Below are 7214 nucleotides of genomic sequence, written 5' to 3'. Positions count from 1 at the left end.
ATGTGATCTAGGGACCTTCTGTTTCCGAGGTCTGAGTGTTACCTTTTCCATTGACCATGATGTCCGGCTTTGTGAATGGGTCAGCATTGCATAACTACCAGTGAATGCACTTCTTTAATGTGTAAGAAAGTGATTTTCGAAAATCAGTAGCACGAATCTCATCTTAGATGTCATAGGTGAAGCGGGGAGTGGAGCTACCTGTTGCAAAGGAGTTGGCCAAACTGAGCATCTTTCCATAATAAAAATTGCCAACCATAAGTCAACAAGTAAAATATACAGCCTTGAACCCTGTCTTAATGTTTGGCATTAAAAGTTCTACCTTTTCAACACTTAACATTCAGAGAGATATTCCAGGTGAAAAAAAAAAAAGAGAAGGAAAAAAAAATCCGTCATGAAAAGAATAAATGTTTTACCAGCAAGATAGATACCTAAAACTGCACAAATGGTTTGCTTGATTGCGAATAGGTTTCAAGAAAAACACATTTAAGTACGCTTCCATGTTGCTTAACTCTGACACTGTAACAGGGACTTTTGTTGCCTCCAACTAGGGTCATGTAACTGTCCCTATCCAAGAATAAACCACGAGGTAGCAGAAGTTGTATCTGTGATGATGGTTTGGGGAATTTTCTTTTTTTATTACATGCCAATTTTGAATCTACTGGTCTGAATCTTGATGTAACAGAGGCTGGTTCTAAGGACAAATCCACGTTGCCTCTTGCTTTAATCTTTTACAGGCACAAAAAGAAACCTCAAGAAACAACTGGTGCAGAGGAAGAGAGCATTGAACAAGCAACAGGTGTAAAACCCTGAAAAACAGTATAACCTCATCAACAGGAATGTCCCACTTGCTGTTCAAATTGTGTGTCTGATTGCCCGGGAATCAAGGCGAACCACATGCAGTGTCCCCTCTACATACTGCTGGCAGGGATCCTATCACCGAAACAAACTAGCAGCAAAGCGTATTCTTAGATTGCCATCGGCTAAGGGCAAACTTAACAGTGGGTTTCAGGTAAAACTTAAAACAGATTATTATTTGTATCATTTTTTTCTTAAAGAAGCAGAATGTGGAAGTTACTGCCACCAACATCCACCATAAACATATCCTGTGCTGTTGACCACTTACAGGGCAGCACAATCCAAGAACTGAATTGTTTCAAGGCACGGTAGTGTGCCAAACACACATTTTTATGTAGAAAAAATAGCTTACAAGGTAGCTTATTACAAGAGGAAAACTTTCTGCGCAGAGGCAGTGCTTGTGAGTATCAGTATCTCTGGTACTGAAGGGCCAACAAAAAGTAATATTGAATGTAATCTATTCATACTTGCTTCTCTTATTTAAGTTCCAACTTACTACACAGCAAAATCAATCATTGGAAATAATCCCACTAATTTCAGTTGTTATAGGACAGAGCCCTGGCTTAGAGGAATAGTATGATCATATTGACATTGGTGGACACTTCTAAGCAACATTGCAAAGCAGTTTGTCCATGGAACAGCTTTCCCCATGCTCATGATGTGCTTTGTGGAGCAAAAACCCACACTGGGAAAGCTCAGGAAAGGGTGTAACTCAGGGAATTGCTTACGCATTATCCTACTGGGTCAAAAATCTTCTTTCTCAAGAGAATGTGGAATGCATTGGGCTTATGAAGCTCTTGGCTTACGTAACAGATGCCAAAGGGCAGCCTATTCATTAGCCAAAACATAAAAGCAAAAAGGCTGCTCCAAGGCCTTGAGGCAGCACAGTTTTTTGAGCTGCACTTCATAACAGCTGCCCTTCAAGGTCCGGTTAACGTCATCAAAAAAGCTCTTTAACAGAGAACTAACTAACTTTAACAGAGGACACACTTACTTTCTCAGCATCCCCTCTTTGGACAGGAAAAGACAACTGCAGCTGCTAGAGCTCTCCTTTCCAGTGCTGAGCTATGACATACCGGGCTCATCCTTCACCTCAAAGTAAGCACCAGAGGAAAATTTGCTCTGCTCTTCTATGTCACAGCCTTCTGCTCTCCCTAGTCCTTGATAAACAATGGATGCTTAGATATTTGTTATAACGTGTACTGCTGGCCCTACATCGTTCAGTCCTCTATGAGGAAGCTGTCCTGATCTTTTGAGAACCAGGGGGAGCCTTACACAATATGTATGCTCCAGTTTTACAGAACAGTAAGTAGGGAACCAGTTCGAGGGAGCAAAGGGAGCGAATGTGTTCCTTCCTATCACATGATTTTATTAATTTGCCATAGAAATGATTGGTGCATGCTGCAATTTTTCCCTTAAATGCTGCTATAAAATTATATCATTGACTAAAAAAAAAAAAAAAAGTCTTCCTTGCTAAACCTGGTACTTCCCCACCATAGAGGCATATCCAGTTCTAGCTTCTGGGCTGGGGTACCCACGTTACCTTCTAACAGCCCTTTTTACGCAGTCTCTGCCCGTAAACCACTTGAGCCATCGACACACAGTTGTAGCTGTTGAGAGCAGTTACCATCACATGGCCACTCGCTTGTGTTTGTGGTGTTTCTCAGCCAAGAGTGTCAGGTTGCAGGCGAAAGTACTGGCTGGGATGTCTACAGTAGATCAAGCTCTTGCCAAGGAAACCCGAATAAACCCCATAAAAATATTCTCTCCTTCCTATTTCTCTTAGAGTTTTGAAGTTATAACTATTTATCAAGCTTGATTTATTGAAGTATTTACCTTGGATGCTGTTGTACTTGATGGCTTTGAGCAAAGAAATTACTAATTCATAATGACAGTTGGATGAAAAAAATTGCAGCACTAGGAATTAAACTAAACAAACGATTTATTTATGTTCTTAGCTACAAAAAAAAGCTGGAAGTAATAGAGTGCTAAATGCAATTTAAAAAAAAAATGCAACTCAGAGGAACCAAAGCAAAAGAAACTTCCATAAACATAAGGAAAAGCATACCTACCTGCTCGATCCAAACACTTCGGAAGAGAAAAGGGAGAGGCGATTGAACTGGCTGTTGAATAGAATTTGTTTGACGACTCCTGAGCATTTCTTTATTAAAAGAGCATATGAGTGTGGGGCCATCTCAGTTCAAGCTGCCTTTCTCCTTCTCACACTGTGCCTCCTGATAGAAGCATCCTGCCATGCAGCTCGCACCACTGCTGGCTTCACGCCTGCTCTGTTTTGCCTTAATGAAGCTCCTCGCTATGCGGAGGAGCCTACAGGAAAGGAGTGCTTTATTCTTTCATTATGCTTTTCTTTATAACGCACCAAAAAAGACATTTACAAGTACACAAAACCTGGTCCCTGATATTCTTGAAACCAATCTACATTATTTTGTTCAGTTTTATATGCGGCAAGCAGTTTAGTCTGCAGAGTGCTGCTATTGCCCTAACAGTGAAACAGAATTTTCCCCGATGAATAGGACCAAGACCAGCGTTTCACATGTGTCGTTAGTTCATAATCATGCCTTTCACTTATGTATTAGACTAGAACAGTGGCTTAAGCTTCGAGGTCTTTAAAACTAAAGATGAGGTCTTTAAAGACCAAAAAAAAAATCACTGCAGCCAAAACTCAACCACCCGCTTATACTGTAGCCTGTCACGAGTTGTGATGCTGTCTGGATACACATCTGTTGGGAACCTGTCTTCTCTAAGATAAACTTTCAAATTAAAACGGCAGCTCACCAGATGACAGAAGGATTCACTTCGCTCACAGAAGACACACATGTAGCTTGCTGAGTAGAAATGGGCCTTGAATGAAAACACATGAGCAAGTCATTGAATTCAGGTAGACTGCTTTTCTCTCACCTCTGTGTATTTAAATTTTAACTTTAAATTCTGCACAGATCATCATAAACTAATACTTTTTATCAATAAAGTTCCGAGTTTTAGTCCAAATATCCAGTTGGCACACAGCCTGTGGCATTGATTTTACAAGGGTCCATGTTTTTCTTACCATCTAATCATATGAGACCTGAAATATCACCAGTCTTCAGAAACAATAAAGCAGAGCCCAAGGAACTGTGCACCACAATTCAACAGCTCGGCTGCTGAGGTGCCACATTAACATCTCCTACCTTACCAACCTGGTATGAGGGCCTCGTGTACGTCACCGGCTCCGACAAATGCCACGCAATGACAAGTCATCAACCTCTGCAATGGCCAGTCAGGGGACATGGGCACTTTACACAGCCGCAGCTCCAAAGTGGAGTCGGAGACCACGAGAAAAGATGTAACAAAAACTTGTATCTTGACACGGGCCAGGAAACATGAGGCGTTGAGGTCAGGAGCCCTGCCTAGACTTGCTGCCTGCACCAGGCCACGCTCATGGCTGACACTGACTCACAGTCGTGACTCCTCGGCCTCAGACCTGTGTCATTGCTTTGCACTTGCCTGGGGAGCAGTGGACTACGGTCCAGTGCTCGATACTGTCACTAGACTGCTCTGCTCAGCTTGTCTGCGCACCGTGGGACCGTGCCTGTGTGAGCGCTGTCCCTCCCCTGCCTGCCTTGCTTTCCTCTTGAGATGGGCTCCACTGCAGTAACAGAGCGGCTGACTCTTGCTCCTCTCTGGCACCCAGGACAGGGGGAAAGGGGAAGGAAGGACGGGGATAGGGACTGGGACGGGAGAGGAAGGCTGTTGCAGAAAACAGATAGCTCTTCATGTCAATGGAATGCTGAATATCCCAATGAGGAGAAAACCTAGAAAGCTGATACACCTATTCAGAGAGGGAGATGCCACCCTTCAGTAACTGAAGCAAGGGCTGCAAAAGGGTAAGTCAGAGACTTTGACTAATTGGACTGTGGAGATGAGAGTAGGGTTAAACACAGGGGAGGGAGTTTCTGCGAGCCTTGCCCGCCCTGCCTGGCCACAGAAGAAGAGTCTTTCCACTGTGACCGGAGTAGGGCAAGGCGTCATTTCATAGAGGAAATGCCTCACTCTCCTTGGAAGGAGGCATAACTCTTTATGGAATAATTTATTAATCTCATTTAAGAAATTGAATTCCTGTTCTGTGAGAATTTTATTTATGCTAAATCAATACATGAAGTCAGAATTTAACTTTATTGCTGAATAGAAATCATGTTAAGAAAGCAGCGTAGAAAAAGACAACACTTAATGATACTGAACTGTTCTGTTCTTGAAGTGGTTTCAATGACGATATATTAAAAATATTTTAATATTTCAGAAAAGGAGTGAAAGGAAGCACAGTGCTAACTTAGAACAAAATATTGTTATTCTCAGAATGACATATTAACATTAGTAAAATGGGTTAAAAATGATTCCGCATTTCTTTTTTTAAAAGCAGATTTTTAAAAATTGACACTTCTTGCGAAATGTTTGCATGTGGCAAGCACTCCATCTTCCAGGGGTAGCTTTCTATTGTTACTTTTTTTACCATTTTTCTCTGTAGTTGAAGAACATGCACATTGACTTTTATTGCAACATCAGGAGAGCTCACAGTAATTTTTTAGTAGCCACTGATGCCAGCGCCAATTTAGTCTGTGACAACCTGAGCGCTCTGTATGCACACACAGGGGTCCTGTACCGCGCCTCTACTTCGCTTTTTGCAAATGCATTTCTGAAAACCGCTCATAAAGCTCATCAAGCACTCCATGCAATATTGTCTCAGTGCTGCACTGCCCCACGGCAATGCCAGCACAGGCCCACCGCAGAACCGTGTTTCTCCTGTTTGACTTTTTCCATGCTGAGCAGCTGCCAAGTCACCGACTCCTCGATTTCTGGCTGGGAACGTAAGCTCACACTTCAGGCTACGAATGACGCCGGCGCACGCGCATTCTCTCTTTCTCTCACTCTGAACTAGTGCTTGGTCTCGGAGAGACACAGTCTCTGCAGTGCTGTGTAAACAAATGCATCTTCATTACCTCAGATGGCTCCCTTACTGAAACGGAGCGAGCTGAATGCATGGCCGCAGCACTCTGCACCGAGCAAAAGGCACTGGAAGGGCTTCAGCGCAGCCTGCTGGGTGAGCCCTGGAAACGCACCAGGTCCACCCCACGGACTCAAGAATTGCGTGCAAGCTTTGGCTCTCAGCTCATGCCAGGCAAGGTCAGGCCATCATGAGGCGTCATGCCCCAAACCAAAAATTTGATACTGACTGCTAAAATTGGTCCAAAGCAAACGTCCTTTCTGTTGTTTCCTCTGTGTGTTAGACAGTCACACTCATGGCAGCATTAGTACTGCCAGCCACGGTGGTGTGCAGCTGTGGGATTCAGGAGACAACCCAGCCATAAACAGTTACACGCCTGTTCCTCTGAAAGGAAATAAACCCAGTAACAGTATGTATTGCTGATGCTGACAGTCCTGACTCTGAGGACGAAACTACTTCATAAAACTCTGCTTTCTGCTAAGGTTAAAACAATGAGACTCGTATTTTAACGATAACTTAGGTGCTACGTATCCTTCCTAAATAATTTTTCGTTTTGTCCCTATACAGGAGATATTTTTGGTATAAAGTACTTTTGTAGTCACCACCTTCCTTTCATCTGCATTGAAAAGAAAGATTGTATTATACAGCTTTTTGTGTAAAGCTTTATTTCTACCTTGTTGGACCTCTAGAGTTACTGGGTTCTGTTCTTCTACAGAAGACTTACGTTTCTCCTGCAGTACAGTTGATGCATATAGAAACACACTTTACTCTGTAACTGAAACTTGCCTTTTCTTCCGTTTTGGTTTTCCCTAGCCTAAAACAGCACGCTGGTTCTTGGCAAACATCTGCTTTACGTATGGGAAAATAGCTGTGGTACAGCTGTGTGGAGCCCCCTGGGAATTCCTGATACTCGTTTAGAGGCAATCTGGAGAATGTACGTTGTCAAAAAACCTGGGCCTTTACAAAAGCAAGATGCCTTGTCAGAGAGGTAAGCATTGCTACTGGAGAGGTTTTTTGAGGAACGTTAAACAAACGATATAATTTCCAGCTTAATGAGACACCTGTCTTGAGCCACCATTCTTTCGTACTTTCTTTGCCACCTCACACAAACAAACAGGTCCTGGTATTAGTATTTCACTTCCCTTTGTAGCTCCAGGCTTCAACACTGCCATGTCTCGCAGATTCACTATAGGGCTCTGCTTGTTCCTCTCATACGAGGTTTAATTAGTTTCCTGTTTCGTGGCAAAGATCAACCCCACCTGCTTTCTTCACTCCTCTGGCAAGCTCCCCCACACAGGCCAGGAACCAAGGGTAGCAGAGACAGGTGTGGCAGGGGCAGAGGTGACCCTTCAGGCCTGGT

Source organism: Buceros rhinoceros, unplaced genomic scaffold (assembly GCF_000710305.1).
Source record: "Buceros rhinoceros silvestris isolate BGI_N320 unplaced genomic scaffold, ASM71030v1 scaffold13223, whole genome shotgun sequence".
Taxonomy (NCBI): Eukaryota; Metazoa; Chordata; class Aves; order Bucerotiformes; family Bucerotidae; genus Buceros; species Buceros rhinoceros.
Note: the sequence above shows the minus strand (reverse complement) of the source record.